Consider the following 17,461-nt stretch of genomic DNA (forward strand, 5'->3'; position numbering starts at 1 on the left):
CTGATATGAACATGTGGCTGGGTAGTACGGTGGCCGGCTGTCGATTGCAAGGACAGGGGCATGAGAGAGTCTGACACTGAGGACTGGGACTCGAATGGATGTTGATAAGATACATACGAGAGGAAATGTAAGGTAGTCGATCGTTTAACGATAGCTGGATATTTTGGTAAGAAAGAAAGGGGGTGGGGTGGGGCAAGTGTACATGACCAGCAACGGATGAGAATGCTGCTAAGTGTTATGGCAAAGAGATGGGGTGGGAGGGATGTGCAGATCTTGTCAAAAGATATCTGCTTGGAAAATCTTGACGAGGAAACTTGACTGAAAAGACGCATGCGTCTGTAATGACATACTTCTACAAGGACCAAACATGGAAGAGGCTGGCTCTCAGGCAGACAATAGACGACAAGCCTAAAAGGGGGCTTGTACCTGTGAGCCATCATTCTTACAAAGTCTAAAAGCAGACGCGCATTGCTTTTTATAATGCAGAGAGACGACGTTGTCCCCTGGCAGGGAAGGGCAGGTTACTCCTTTCACAAGCATCGACTAACTACTAGTTCACCTCAGCCAGTTCAACTTTTCCAGCTGTACTGTTTTGATATATTGCCGGCCAATGATAATTTTTTCTTTTACATATTTTACATTTCTACTAGCAACTGCTAGCATTTTATTCATTTTATTAGCGGCGCTTGCGTCCACGCGCATTTTAACATGCCGTGTTGTATCAAGGACTTAAACACATTTTCTGTTGCCCTATCAGGGAAGAGCAATTATGAGAAAAGTATAGCCCAAAATACAGAATAAATTTTCATTGATTTGAGAGAGAGAGAGAGAGAGAGAGAGAGAGAGAGAGAGAGAGAGGGATTTTTTGTGCGGTGTTGCCATTTTCTGAAACTATAATATTCAACGGAATACAGAGCGTGATTGGGTTTCTGCTATCAGCTGATGACAAAACCTTAAATATGTATTCATCCCAAACAAAAATGACTGTACTACAGAAACATATAAAGTCCTTATTTCGTTTCTGTGCTTATTTTGTGTTAGCTTTGATTTTTATTGTAATCATTCTTTATTATACTATTGTTTTAGTTTTCTGTAAAAAAAACAATTGTGTCAGTTTATCTGTCCGTCCACTAATTTTTCTGTCCCGACCTTAAACAATGTGCACATTCGATCTTAAACAGAATGCGGATTCCCGACCTTAAACAGAATGCGCATTCCCGACCTTAAACAAGTGCGCCCTCCCGACCTTAAACAGTGCACATTCCCGACCGTAAACAGAGTACGAATTCCCCGACCTTAAACAGAATGGGGATTCCCGACCTTAAACAGAATGCGCATTCCCGACCTAAACAGAATGCGTATTCCCGACAACAGAATGCGCATTCCCGACCTTAAACAGAGTGCATATAATGACCTTAAACAGTGCGCATTCCCGACCTTAAACAGAGTGCATATACCCGACCTTAAACGAGTGCGCATTCCCGACCTTAAACAAGTGCATATAACCGACCTTAAACAGTGCATTCCCGACCTTAAACAGAGTGCATATACCCGACCTTAAACAGTACGCATTCCCGACCTTAAACAGAGTGCGCATTCCCGTTAAAAGCATCCGCTAATATATAAACTACAGTACATCGTGTGGTTTCCTCTTTATAGTCAGCCAGAGAGAGAGAGAGAGAGAGAGAGAGAGAGAGAGAGAGAAACTCTGACTCTATAGAAACACCCCTGAATGCTGTCACCCCAGCGAGACAAACTTATTGTTTTTGCTTACGTCGCACAAAGCGATGGGACCAGGTAAACAAGTCCTGCCACATCTAGATAATCATATTTGTCTCATTACGCGACCTTGTCAGCTCTCCAGGAAAAGGTCGTCAAAGGTCAAAAAGAAATGCTAGCCGTGGTGGTGGGTTCCCTAGCCTGCGCGTTTGTTGTTCCCGCCCCCAATTTTAACTTTTATTTTCATGCCTTTTCCTTAATTCAGTACCTGTCTATTACTGCTGTACCTCAGCAATCTTTTGTTACCTCTTGATCCTTTTTTTTTTTTTACAAGCTTAATCTTTTGTTACCTCCCTTGATCTTTTTATACACTCAGCAATCTTTTGTTACCTCCTTGATCCTTTTTTTTTTTACCTCCTTGATCCTTTTTTTTTTTTTTTACCTCAGCTTAATCTTTTGTTACCTCGCAATTTTTGTTACCTCGCCAGTCTTTTTTTTTTACTCCTTAATCTTTGTTACTCGCAAAGCAATCTTTTTTACCTTGCTTAATCTTTTGTTACCTCTTACCCTTTTTTTTTACCTCGTTTAATATTTGTTCGCCAGCTAAAATTTTTGTTACCTGCGCCTCTTTTTTACCTAAGCTTAATCTTTTTTACCTACATAATCTTTTGTTACCTAAACACTTTTTTTTTACCTAGCTTAATCTTTTTTACCTCGCTTAATCTTTTGTTACCTAAACTTACTCTTTTTTTACCTAGCTTAATCTTTTTTACCTCCAGCAATCTTTTGTTACTCCGCTTACTCTTTTTTTTACCTAGCTTAATATTTTTTTACCTGCGCTTAATCTTTTGTTACCTCGCTTACTCTTTTTTTACCTAGCTTAATCTTTTTTACCTGCGGCAATCTTTTATTTCATAAACACTCTTTTTTTTTTTACCTAAGCAATCTTTTTTTACCTACGCTTAATCTTTTGTTACCTCGCCTCTTTTTTACCTAGCTTAATCTTTTTTACCTCGCCCAATCTTTTTGTTACTCGCTTACTCTTTTTGCTAAGCAATCTTTTTACCTAAGCTTAATCTTTTGTTACCTAAACACTCTTTTTTAAGCTTAATCTTTTTTTACAAAGCAATCTTTTGTTACCTTTCCTCTTTTTTTACCTAAGCTTAATCTTTTTTACCTCGCTTAATCTTTTGTTACCTCGCTTACTCTTTTTACCTAGCTTAATCTTTTTTTTTTTTTACCTCGCTTAATCTTTGTTACATAAAACACTCTTTTTACCTAATCTTTTTTTTTTTAAATATTAATCTTTTGTTGCCTCACTCTTTTTTTTACCTAGCTTAATCTTTTTTACCTCAAGCAATCTTTTGTTACCTCGCTTACTCTTTTTTACCTAAAATCTTTTTTTACCTCGCAATCTTTTGTTACCTCCCTTACTCTTTTTTACCTAAGCAATCTTTTTTACCTCACTTAATCTTTTGTTACCTCAACCTCTTTTTTTACCTTGCTTAATCTTTACCTCAGCAATCTTTTATTTACCTACTCCTCTTTTTTACCTAGCAATCTTTTGTTACCTCACTTACCTTTTTTTTCGTTTAATCATTTTGTTCCAAGCAATTTTTGTTACCTCGCTTACTCTTTTTTTACCTAGCTTAATCTTTTATTTACCTAAACACCCTTTTTTTTTTTACCTCGTTTAATCTTTTGTTACTTCCTTAATTTTTTTGTTACCTCACTTACTCTTTTACCTAGCTTAATCTTTTTTTACCTCAGCAATCTTTGTTACCTCTAGCTTAATCTTTTTTTACCTTGCTTAATCTTTTGTTACCTCCACCCTTTTTTTTTTTTTTTACCTCGTTTAATCTTTTGTTACTTCACTTAATTTTGTTACCTCGCTTACTCTTTTTTACCTAGCTTAATCTTTTTACTCAGCAATCTTTTGTTCCCTCGCCTCTTCTTTTTTTACTAAGCAATCTTTTACCTCGCAATCTTTTGTCACCTCCTTAGTCTTTTTTACCTCGCCTAATCTTTTGTTACCTCGTTTAATCTTTTGTTGCCTTGCTTGTCTTTTGTAACCTCACTTAATCTTTTTTACCTCGATTAATCTTTTGTTACCTCCTTAATCTTTTTTACCTCGCTTAATATTTTTTTACTTCCTTCATCGTTTATTTACCTGCTTAATCTTTTGTTACCTCCTTGATCTTTTGTTGCCTCACTTAATCTTTCGTTAAGTCACATTCTCCCCCAATTTGATACCCTAAATTGACATAAAGGCCCTTGTACAGATTTACTGACTGTTATCTGATTGATCGAGCCTCTAGCACACTTCCTGAGGAAAAAAAAAAGAGGAATGGAAATGATCCCAGAGTTGTTTGTCTCGAAATTCATCTGCTCGGCAAATTAGCTGCTGCTCTTTTTGAGAGGAAAATGATCACTTCGTATGAAGTCATTTGTTACGATTTATATGCAATTTAGCCGAGGCCAGCGCTGGAAACCATGGTCATTCAACGCTGAAAGGAAACTGAGAGTAAGGTTTCAAAGCTGTAACAGGAGGAAAATCGCCCAGGGAGGAAAGTAAGATAGAAGAACGAATATGAACAGAGGTACAGTAAAGGAATACAAGAGGCTGTAGCTATGGACCGAAGGGACACTGCAAAATACCCCAAATAATGCCTACAGTGCACCGCGTGAGGTGCACTGATTTGCACTATCCCCCTACAGGGCCTTTTCTGTTTAATTTTTTTTTTTAAATCATTACTTGATTATTTTATATACATAAAGATACTGAAATATACAGAAAAATAGTAGAGGCCAAATGTCACTGGCAAGACCCTTGCTGGCATCAAGGCCTGGTTCGCCTAGTTTTTCGTAGCAACGACTAATAGAGATCATATTCCAGTTTCCGTTGACTTTAGCACCATTCTCAAGCACATGGCGGAAATTATGCTACGATAGCTCTTAGTACGATCTGATTTAAAGGAAAAACAAAACGGATCTACTCTGTCAATGAGGTGAGAGAGAGAGAGAGAGAGAGAGAGAGAGAGAGAGAGAGAGAGAGAGAGAGAGAGAGAGAGAGAGAGAGAACAACAACAACTCTGGTTCGGTATCAAACAATACCCAAAGGAAAGTCCGCCACCCCTTTTTCCAAAACAGAACGATACTGACATGAAACATTATGGGCCACGTCCGTAGAGTTATACGTTAGAAGACTTGATTACAACGTCTCTAGTGAAATAAAAACAAAAAATTTCTACCCGTTATGTAACTTCACAAACACAATTTATTGACTTCCATAAGGCTCATTCGCATCTCCATGACATCTTCCATTTTTACATAATTCACAGAAACCTTGAAAATCTCCGCCTGGAGGGTTTATAGCTCATAAATGTCGGTGAAACCGTTACTCAATCCCGCAAGGAAAAGTGATCGTCCATTGTCCTCGGTAGGGGTGATACCGTTTTTATGGGTGCTTCGTTCAAGGTGACTGTTTAATGCTGTTTGATTACAAACAGAGAGAGAGAGAGAGAGAGAGAGAGAGAGAGAGAGAGAGAGAGAGAGAGAGAGAGAGAGAGAGAGTACTCATTGACACTAATGAGAGGGTAACACCAAATGTATAAATATGTATATAGGGTGATATAATATATACATAATATATATATATATATATATATATATACTCTATATATATATATATATATATATATATATATATTTATATGATTTTACACGATATGTAAGATCGAAATAACCTGGAAAAAGTGCAAAGAACTCCATGACACGAGAGTAATAAGATGCCCACTGAAACTTTATTTATTTATTTATGTTTTTGGTCTTCTGAGACATTCGAAATCATGTTTATTATTCTAAAGCGGTAGCTACATCAGTGAAACAGTCAAACTATGACGCACCTGCAAGTGCTTGCATGCACACCCACTCACACTGATAACACTAGAAAGCTTGAATTATCTCGGCTGAGTGTCAATCAGACTTCAGGCATGACTGTTACTGGCTTCTTAAGACACAAATTCAACGGCATGTAAGAGAGAGAGAGAGAGAGAGAGAGAGAGAGAGAGAGAGAGAGAGAGAGAGAGAGAGAGAGAGAGAGAGAATTTAATGAATTACCAAATGAACAGTTTTGGATTGCTTCGTCGAAGCCTTCCCAAATTTTAAATTATGATATGATTTCTTGTACAAAATACTGACAGATTAACCAATCAACCCATACCTTATTTTCCCCTCACAGCGACCCACAACTATCGGCTAATAACCAGGACCTTAATACAAGGTTTAGGATTTATAAAACAAGGTCTTAGACATACTGAATTTGTAAGAAAACGCCACTAACTCGTTCCTTCCCTGTTCTGGGGTCGAAGCTAAAACACTACACGATTAAAATTGACACCTGCCAAGCCTTCTTATTTATAAAAGTCTAATGCATCGTCAACATAAACAACATGATAAAGAAGATGAAATTGACACTTGTCAAGAATTCATTTAAATATTGGGTAAATTTATTCCTGATACAAGCACGACTCGAAAGGTTCTTTTACGTCTGAAATTTTCTTACCCATTTTATGATTGATGTCCGAATTGGCTGACATTCCTCGGAGAGAGAGAGAGAGAGAGAGAGAGAGAGAGAGAGAGAGAGAGAGAGAGATTTCTAATTCAAACAATCAGCACTTACCTGAGATAATTTAGGATAAAGCTTCACTCTTCAACAGTTCTTGACTTTAGAAGAATATATTCATGCTCTGCAAAAAAAGAAAAAAATTAGAATACCAAGAACTTAAGAATTCCTACTAAGAGAGGACAAAAAAATATCATAAATTTAATAAATAATTAGATATATGTGTACACACACACAAACATATATATATATATATATATATATATATATATATATATATATATATATATATATATATATATATATATATATATATATATATATATATATATATATATATATATATATATATATATATATATATATATATATATATATATATATATATATATATAAATTTCTGACATCAGGATCAAACCCAGGTCTTTCAATTGAAAGGCAAGGCGCTGCCCACTAGACATACAAGTCAGAAATTTATGTTTCACATGTGATTGTGTATTGATTATATATATATATATATATATATATATATATATATATATATATATATATATATATATATATATATGTATGTATGTATGTATAGTATAAAGAATTTTGTCCAGCTAATAATTAATACAATCTTCCGATCTAAAAAGTTTAACAACAAACGCAGTCCCAAACAAACAACACAGGTATCATTAACAAAAAATCTTCTATCAGATATCCCTTTTTATGTGACGATAATGAATAATAGAATATTCAACGCCTGTCAAGTGAGCCTCTGTCACTTCCTCCTCGTGACAGGGCTTTAAATAATATAAAGGCGCATGGGCAAAATAATGTTGGCTGACTGCAGGCACTGTTGGGTTTTGCAAGAAGCCTTTTGTTTATGTTTCGCACTCGAAAAAAAAAATCTGATTTGTGTTGCTAAATTTAACTTTCTTGTTCGGCCATTGTTTTCAAAATACACAAAAACAACATTTTCTTATTTAAATTAACGACAAAACGAATTTTAATTTTTGTTGTTGTTCGAATTCATATTCCATTACGCCATTGTCTTGTTGACAGCAGTGGTTTCTCTCGTCAATTTCTTCTGAAAATCTTTTTTATTACTAAGCGATATTGTTTCTGAAAAATCTTTTGTTACCAAGTGATTTTGTACACTTGGCTGTTATCTCTGCACATACCTCAACATTTCATACACACATACATGTAACACTTACACACACACACACACACACAAGCTCCCTTACATTTCAGGAGCCTTCATTACCTGAACACCTGAACAGACGCACCTGAAGCTTAATGAGCGCATCAAACAATGGCATGACCTCGCCTGTACACAGTACAAAGCAATAATGTGAAGGCAGCTCTTACATATGGGACATGAGAGAGAGAGAGAGAGAGAGAGAGAGAGAGAGAGAGAGAGAGAGAGAGAGAGAGAGAGGGAGAGAGAGAATCTATTCGGTCATCCCTTCCAAAATCCCATGAAAAATAGCGTGTACTTTTCGTATTTAAATGAAAAAGCACGGCCTCCATGAATATGAAATCATAAAGATTGGTAATACTAATAAGGCGGAGGTCCTCCCAATTGCCATTCATATATTCAAGAAGATTTCCATTTGGAGGCTCAGGTTTCTTCAACCTTTCGACCTCAGCGCTGTCGAGTCTCCCGGATATATTTGGCGTCCGTTTCGATTTGCCCGGTATTACTTAACTTTCTCGGTGAAGAAAAAGTTAAGTATACCTCAGTTTAACCAGACCACTGAGCTGATTAACAGCTTTCCTAGGCCGGCCCGGGAAGGATTAGATTTATTTTACGTGGCTAAGAACCATGGTTACCAGCAACGGGACCTACAGCTTGTTGTGGAATCCGAACGACATTACAACGAGAAATGAATTTCTATCACCAGAAATAAATTTCTCTAATTCTTCATTGGCCGGTCGGAGAATCGAACGAGGGCCCAGCAGGGTGCTAGCCGAGAACGATACCAACCCGTCCAATGAGGAACTCCTCGGTGAAAGATATTACGCGACATGAAATTACTTTTTCGCCCTTGCGAAAGCTTTAGACCCTTCGAGTACCTGCAAGTCTATTAAGGTTTCACAAAGTCAAAAGAAGAACGTGAATGAAGTAATTTCATATTCTGAAAAAAAAAAAAAACAGGTCTGCTAATAATTATTCCAAGTCAAAATACGCAAATATGGCATCACCGAGATGTTACATATACTTCGCATGGCTACCAACTTTGTAGTAACGGTAATTTGTAAAGAGAGAACACCCTTCTCTAGCCCAGCCCAGGGGCAAACCAAGATAAAATTGAATCAGGAGTAAGGCGAGGCTAAATGAACCGGCAGCCCCGCCTCCTGGAGAAAGGAAGCTTATACTACACCGGAAGAAACGTATGAAATAAACGTAGGAATGTTACGTCAAGCGATTACGTACCTGTATTAAATGTTCAAGAAACTTATGACTTCTCTCTAATGCTACGGATGAGATAAGGAGAGACGGTATTATAGGATGAGAAGTAGAGGTGATTAAATCAAGTAATTACAGGTAGAGCAACGAACGCCCTGCCGACACAGGAAGCATCCTCAGCTGGTAGGGTAGCGGCTTTGAAAGGTGGCTCGAAATGATAGGAGCGAGCTGGTAATCTTTCATTTGTGAAAGATTAAATTATAGGAGAGGGGAGATGAAGCAAGGCTTCATTCATAACCTTGAACGATAGAAAGTTACAAAAATGTATTGCGAAATGCGGGTGTTCGAAATAGTACATGAGATCGAAGTAGAATAACTTCTGTAATAAGTTACGGTTGAGAGATGAGGTAAAATGGGATAAAGTTGATGGTTTCAAAGTTCTTGGAAAGTTTTACGAGTGATGAATAGTTAGTATGGAAATTAAAGCACGAGGTATTAAGTCGAATTTATATATGTACTGTATATATATCATATATATACACAGTATATATAATGAAAATATATTATTTCCGAGGTAGAGCGAATTGGATATTAAAGGACGTTTGTAGCTTTCTGATTGTATATGAATCACGGTGATGTGATAAATAGTCATATATATAATAGTCATGTATATATATATATATATATATATATATATATATATATATATATATATATATATATATATATATATATATATATATATATATATATATATATTTTATACACATATACATATAAACTGGCACGCACATTCATAAAAATATATAAAAAAGCCTATCAAGAGTGAATCATCACTCATGAGCAAGCAGAACAAATCAGAAACTTAACTAACAGGGTGTTGCTGTACTTTTTTTTTTTTTTTTTTATTGAATAAAGGGATTCAATCTTCAGGGGCAGATGCAAAGGAATTTTTTACATTCTAAAAGATATTCGTTATTAAGTCGGCGACCGCAATGCGGAGAGGTCCCATAAAAAGCACTTGACAATTATCTCTCTCTCTCTCTCTCTCTCTCTCTCTCTCTCTCTCTCTCTCTCTCTCTCTCTCTCTAAGAACCTTGAAGTCAATCACAAAAAGGCGAATAATGAAGAAACAAAATAGATAGAAGCTATTTATGTCACTGATGCTGAGGGAAGGAAAGACGATACTAAAGTGGTTTGTCCATCTCTCTCTCTCTCTCTTCTCTCTCTCTCTCTCTCTCTCTCTCTCTCTCAAGGCCAGCAACCTAGAAATCAGAAGATCGTTACTGGGAATGCCAAGTAATTAGGAAAAAATTGTTGTTTTATACAATGAAGTCGTGAGAGAGAGAGAGAGAGAGAGAGAGAGAGAGAGAGAGAGAGAGAGAGAGAGAGAGATGGGATCCCATACAAGAAACCGGTATAATCAAAGACATAATCGCCGCAGTAGACAGAAAAGGGGGAATTGTCGGTTTAAGCGAACACTGTACATGAAAGTTGAGAAGGATTAGAAGACTATCACTGCATGTTTTGATATTCATCTCCATAATGCGGATATTTATCCCTCAATCGACGATGAAATGCATTACTACCCATAATACTATACTCCTTGCATTTTAATACATTTTTATTTATTTATTTATTTATTTTTTTAATAAGAGCGATCTCTTCTTTCTGTATTTTCCCGTACCTCCTCTTACTTCTTCCTAACGAACACCATATTCTTTGGAAGCTTCTTGAATTTCAAGTCAATGGCCCCTTTGGTGGGCTTGTTCCATGTGAATAGGGTTCATCATCATCATCATCATCATCAGAATAATAATAATAATAATAATAATAATAATAATAATAATAATAATAATAATAATAATAATAATAATAATAATAATAATACCATATTCTTTGGAAGCTTGAACTTCAAGTCAATGGTCCCTATGGTGGGCTTGTTCCATATGAATAGGGTTCATCTTCTGCAAAACTATAATAATAATAATAATAATAATAATAATAATAATAATAATAACAACATAGTTCGTCTTAGAAATCTATACCTGGAATTTTTCGATAATTTTGATGAATGTGGATAACTCTGAAGGATGCCCACACTTTATTTTATTACAACGTAAACCGTATTTTCGACGCTCTTCGTCAAATGTTGCCACATTTGCGTTGGCGGATGTGTAGGCCACATCCAAGACCCCTGCATGTGAAAAATGTACCCGAAATTGTGCAAGACGCGTGCATTTTATTTTCGTCAACTCTTCATCTTATCAAATCAACTTCACTCAATATTTGGTGCCGTCTTGCCGTTCAGACATGGACCATTCCTGCCCTATTGGGGATGTACACTCTTCACAAATGCATCGTCTTCAATCCTACAAGATGGCGTCTGGTCATTTCCTGCCACTCCAAATTTGGCGTCCTTTAAAACCTGTTGGTTCTCCTTCTAGTGATAATTGTGGGCCTGTCTGTTCCAGCCCGAGTCCGCAGCCCATCTGACTGTGTTTTTGTAGAAAAAGCCGCAACTTTTAAGTATTTTGTTGCGCTGTTTAATTCGAGTGCTTGTAAAAAAGCAAACAGTTTGTTTATTCACAGTTATATGATCTTTAAAGTATCGTGTTATTCTGTTCGATTCGACTGCGTTTGTTCAAGACCTTTATGTTTGTTTATTCAGTCTTATATTGTGCAGTTTTAAATATTCTATCAATCAAGAAATGCCCCCGGCTTATTTGAGAGATATATTGTGGCGTCTACGCAACATGCCATTTCGTATCACGAGACGAAAACAAAATAGATAAATAATTCAATATGAAATTGAGACTGACCTCCAATTGCGAGGGTTCAGGTTTTAAACCTCTGCAGATGCGCTTCTGGCCGAAGATATTAAAGACTGTGATTATTTTTATCGTGCCTCTGCCGACCCTATGCATTAAATTATGTACTCGACAGCTGGACGACTGCGATGACTACAACCCAGTGTTTAAATATGGCATGGGGCTCGCAGCCTCGTCCCAAAACGACCTCGCTGGAAATCGAAATGCTAATGCTTTCTGGCACCAGCCAAAAAAAAATAAATAAATAAATAAAAAATAAATAAAAAAAAACAATATAGGTATACAAAAATATACGAGTTCGCACACTGTACGATGAGCATGTTTACTTACGACAGCTCAAGCATCTTTTGGCGGTTTGTTAGTTTATGCAAATAAGTCAGGATAATTGTTTGCGTCCATTAACTCGTCTTGTTCGTTACTTGTGGTCTCTCTCTGAATTGCGGTGCCCTGAAGCTGTCCTTGTCCTCCACCCGTGAATTTCGAGATATGGATCCTTGTGGGTAATGCCGCCATTTCTTCAAGCTCATCTCTCTCTCTCTCAACATTACATTATATTACGGTATTTATTGTACCATATTTCCATAGTCTTCATAATCTTCTTTTTTTAAAATCTGTCTCTCTCTCTCTCTCTCTCTCTTAATATTATATTATATTGCGTTATTCATTATCATATTTCCATGATCTTCATAATATTTTTAATACTTGTATTGTCTAACGACCCTACAGTATGTACTCGGATCTGATTTTATATCTATGAAATAATGTATGTACTCTCTGCTACTACCATAAATACGCCATTCAGAAACAGAATAGAAACTGCAGTGATATCGGCTGCGGATATTTACCATCAGCTCAAAATAAAAACTATAAATACATCAGCAGCCGGTAAATATGTGGAGAATTCGGCAAATGTCCTTACACAATTCGAGACGCAAATTTTAAATATTCAGTAAAATTCACTGATGAAAAAATAGATGTAACTGAACACCGATAAGTGAATGAAACCGTTCGATGAAGAGTTAATGTTTTAAATGAAGACGTCCTTTGGCAAAAAAATAAAAAAAAAAAAAAAAAAAAAAAAAGGGGTCGAAGAACAATAGATCCGCAATCTCTACAAGCGGGTACCGTTCTGACATAATTAGCAAACATATGCCCTAACTATGGCGAATGGAAGGGTAGGGATATTAAAGGAACAGTAATTACTAAGCCATCCTTAAAGAGAGGGTATCTCTACCCTACTACACGGGGCCTCTTCTCTTTGCTTAAATTGCGTGCTTGGGCGATTAGACCCTTCGCCGGGGAGATGAGGGGAGGTGTGTCTATACAAATCAGAGGCTTTTACGCACGTCTTAACCCAAGGTCCTCGTCGTTGACGACTGTTTTTTCTTTTTTATTGTTTCGACTGTTTCCTTCCCTCGTTTCCGATGGACCTGACAGCCGCCAGGTGCTCTGCCTATATATATTTCCACTTAGTTCTGTTTTACTGGTTTTGCTCAAGACAGACTGCGTCCAGTCGGCGTTTCTTAGCGTTTCGTGGCTTTATCTGCGTCTGGTGACTCAAGAGTTGCCAAAAACCAAGTCGTTTACTGTCGGAATTTTCCGATAAAAGTAGAAAACTTGCATGTTTGCAAATGGCGAGACGAGGAACTTCATAGAGAATGAATTCCCGCGGCGCCTGTGGAGCATCTAAAAGAGTTATGGACTCGGGCATTGTATTTTCAACACTACAGGCGCGCTTTTTATACTCATGCGTCAATTTATGACTTTGATTGTATGGTGTTAACAAGGTACAAGTGAAGGTGAAAGCCACAACTCCAGTACATTTCCACCTGTCAAGGCTGTGGTGAGGTCTGGCTTATGTGAGATTTAGCTGAAGCATCGGGCCCCATGATCATTGTTGCAACGGTTTTAAGACAAACTTTATTTTCTTTCAATGTACAATCTTTACATTATTTTCATATTTGCATGTTTTCATTATTACCACTTTAACCTTAACGAAAATTGCTGTCAAATTCTACGAATGGCTTTCATATTCATTAGCATTTTCTAAGGAAAACGATTTATTATTAACACGGGAATGTGATGCTGCCTCTTGCTGGGCCGAGCAGCCATATTTATTATAATAATAATAATAAAAGAAAATGTATTTCTAAACATTTGGTTTTAATCTTTATTTAACGACTTAAGCCAAACATACGCCAAGGTCGTAACGGTATAAGCTCCGTAGATGGTGTGATTATCCTAAAATCATGAAACAACGATTTAAGAATCATAAATGGCGTGAAAGAACCGTAATTTTATAAATTTGACTACTACGGTTACCTAATAAAAATGACTCAACGAATTAAGTTTCATATGCTCATATTTTGATTATATAAATGTAAAAATTATTACACGAACTGAGTTCATATGTTCATATTTTGATCACATAAATGTAACAAATGATTCCACGAATTAAGTTTGTGTTCATATTCTGATCACATAAAAATACCAAATGATTCCACGAATTAAGTTTCATGTGTTCATATTTTGATCACATAAAAATACCAAATGATTCCACGAATTAAGTTTCATGTGTTCATATTTTGATCACATAAACATAACAAACGAAGGATTTTTGATAAGCGGCCAAAGCACGGGTTGATGGACGCTCAAGAAAGGAAATCATCAAATATACACAAAGATAAGATAACTTGATAGGTGCATAAAAAAAAGGAATAGAAAATTTTTCAAAAATAATTAATTCCGGAGTGATCTTCCAATATGATACACGAAGAACGCAGATATACAGATACTTGTACATTGTAAAAGGTTTCTCCTTAAATTAAAATTAGAAATTTTTTTTTTAGTACAACAGAAACTTTATGCAGACTTTAATACAGCGGTTCTCGTTGATGGCAGGATGGAAAAGGGAGATTATCCTGTAACTTAAAAGAATGGAAGTATATTCAATATTTGCAAAGGGCAAAGTAAACGAAAGCAAGAGAATTAGCAGCAAATAAAGCATCAAAATAATGACAGAAAACTCAATACTTCAATCTGTTCTAGCTAATAAGGAGGGAATTGAATATGACATCACATGCATTTCAAGAGAGTAGTCTCAAGAGAGTAGTCTTAAAGGATGAGGAGATGGCCTGGGAAATAAAATCCATGATGTGTCCACATGAAAATTTTTCATGGCTTGTAAAAGGACAGGTCAGGCGGCATTCTTTGCGGATGTGGGTAATACGAGGGGCTGTAAAAGATACGTAGGCGTCCATTACCATCAAATCCTACTCGGGAGAATGTCTTTTCCCTTTAGTGAAAAGTGATAGTCATGACCTTATGTATTTAGAATGAACCATAGAGATTCGCCAGTTACGACATGCTGTACATTACCAAAAAAATAAGTTTTTCGTGAACTACCAGATTTTTGACAAAAAGTGTCTTTTGAAATGGAATATCAGAGCCTTGAGTCTTAATGAAGACAATATGCCAGTACTGTTTGGCAGTGAAGACCGCAACTTTGTTAAAATAAGTATGCCTATGAGTGAAATCAAATGTCTAATGGATACAGGACACTAAAAAGAAAATGAAGCATCATTCATATGAGCAAAAGCAGTGAGTTCATACAACCCTCTAGCCTAAGACATGGAGGTGAAGGTTGTAAAAATCATGAGAAGCAGAAACAATTCCAAAGTATGGCAGCAGATGGTAAGAAGAGAAACAGTCACCGAACAGTCCAACCTTTAGAGGACAACTGACTTCTACATCTGATACCGTGTTGCGTTCGCTGCCCCAAGAGAACTGAATGACACAAGTAGGGTCTATTGATTGCAAAGGATTTTTGCCTTGCAAGCAAACTATGCACAAGAAGAAGAAGAAGAAGAAGAAAGAAGAAGAAGGGAAACGGGAGGGGGGGGAGGCGGGGGGGGGGGGGGGAGAAAGACACAGAAATGTGTCCTAAACATTTCATTCAGTCTGCTTGTCTAACTTCCGTCTTCTGCTGCCTCAGCTGATGTCTGTCGGACAAACCCTTCGCAAGTGTTTGCGTGGAATAATGTCTTATTACGATGTCCTCAATATCCTCATGTGTCAGCCCCGTGGGCGAGTGTGAATGACACAAATCAGGTGAAGCGTTCTCAAGGAACATTCAAAAATGGAAGATGATCATGTTGTTTTACTAAATTTCAGCTGATTCATTCAAATGGCGGTCAGGTAAAATGGGAAATGTATGTAAAAGATCTTAGCGAATCAACATATATATATATATATATATATATATATATATATATATATATATATATATAAAATATACTGTATGTATACATTATGTGAATCTACATATTAATAGACAGATCGCATACATGTGTTTAAATGTATGCATGTGTGTACGACAAATGTTGAATATTCAATGAACTGTTGCACCAGGACATGACATGATCTCTCAACCCAACCCCCCCCCTCAGCCCCCCCCCCACATCTCCAACACCCAAACCCCACCCCTTTCTCCATTTCTTTACGGTAACCGCCTGGTCAATATGTTTGAGGGCTCCTGGCATCTCCCATAAATGAGATTTATGCAAAAAGTGGTTTTGGTAAGGAAGCGATGTGCTATGGTGTTGTTTTATCTTTTTTTTTTTTTTTTTTTAGGCCGGAGGTCAAGGTGTCAAGGATGTCGCCCGCCCCGCCACCCGCCCCCAAAAAAAAAAAAAACAAGAGTTGTAGGGAAGAAGAACAATAGACTGACCCTGCCCGCCCATTAATAGCTGAACAGGATACCCATCCTTGCCCAGGGCATTCTTAATATGTTTCCTTTGGCAGTATCGTATCATCATCATCATCATCACCATCATTATCTATTTTCCCTTTTTTTTTTTATAGTAAAAGGATAGAAGAAATTAATTTCTATTTATTTCGTGGTATTGTTTCTTCTTGTTTAGACCTCAGAGTCATTTTTTTTTATATTTTCATCTATTTACCTTTTTTTATCGTGCAGAGGATAGGAGAAATTATTTCTATTTATTTTTTGTTACTGTTTTTCTTGTATACACTCAGTGTCTCTTTTTTTTTTATATTTTTCTCGGGAAGATGTAGGAAAATCGGCGCCAGTTCATTGACATTTTTGCCAAAAGTCTCTCTCTCTCTCTCTCTCTCTCTCTCTCTCTCTCTCTCTCTCTCTCTCTCTCTCTCTCTCTCAACTCTCAACCTGTTAGCGTATATGTGTGGACGGGAGAATATGGATGTTAGCAGCAAAGGAAGTGGAAATGATATCTGAGTTGCAGCAAAAGCAAAAGCAAGAGAAAAAATCTACTAGAAAGAAATACCGGTACATACTGTATATACCCCTTCAAAGAAACAAACTGCACAAACAGAGGACTCACGGTTAAATCCTTATGGTAGTATATAGAGAGAGAAAGGCTTAGTAACCAAACGGATCTCAGAACAGAAGATGCAATGGGGAGATGCTGCCTGCAGATAACGCCGTCCACAGTCCCTGGAGTGGTGCGCATTTTAGAGAGTTCTCGCGGTGGCTGAACGAGAGAGAGAGAGAGAGAGAGAGAGAGAGAGAGAGAGAGAGAGAGAGAGAGAGAGAGAGAGAGAGAGAGAGATTTCAATGCCGGAAGAGGAAGATGATCCCGTGAATCTGGGCACCAATGGGGAACTGACAGATGAGGAAGAATAACGGGCAATTACATGAGGTCGAACAGAACAGAATATAGAATTTAGGCCACAGGCCAAGCGCTGGGACCCTATGAGGCCATTCAGCGCTGGGGAGGAAAACTGAGGGAAATTGACAGCAAGACGGTTTTGAAAGGTGTAACAGGAGGAAAACCTCAAAGCAGTTGCACTATGAATCAACTGTAAGAGAGAGGTGAGAAAGCAAGATGGAAGAAAGAGAATATG

General features: G+C 37.1%; 1 long non-coding RNA gene across 1 annotated transcript in view; it reads right to left on the minus strand.

The window, feature by feature from the left end:
* Nucleotides 1-6,397: 6,397 nt before the first annotated feature.
* LOC136849233 (uncharacterized) overlaps nt 6,398-17,461 on the minus strand; it is a 192,967-nt gene continuing 181,903 nt past the window's right edge. Inside the window, exon 4 of the long non-coding RNA XR_010856279.1 lies at nt 6,398-6,467. This is a non-coding gene — a long non-coding RNA (uncharacterized lncRNA). The remainder of the gene's footprint in view (nt 6,468-17,461) is intronic.

This window comes from Macrobrachium rosenbergii, chromosome 1 (assembly GCF_040412425.1).
Source record: "Macrobrachium rosenbergii isolate ZJJX-2024 chromosome 1, ASM4041242v1, whole genome shotgun sequence".
Classification (NCBI taxonomy): domain Eukaryota; kingdom Metazoa; phylum Arthropoda; class Malacostraca; order Decapoda; family Palaemonidae; genus Macrobrachium; species Macrobrachium rosenbergii.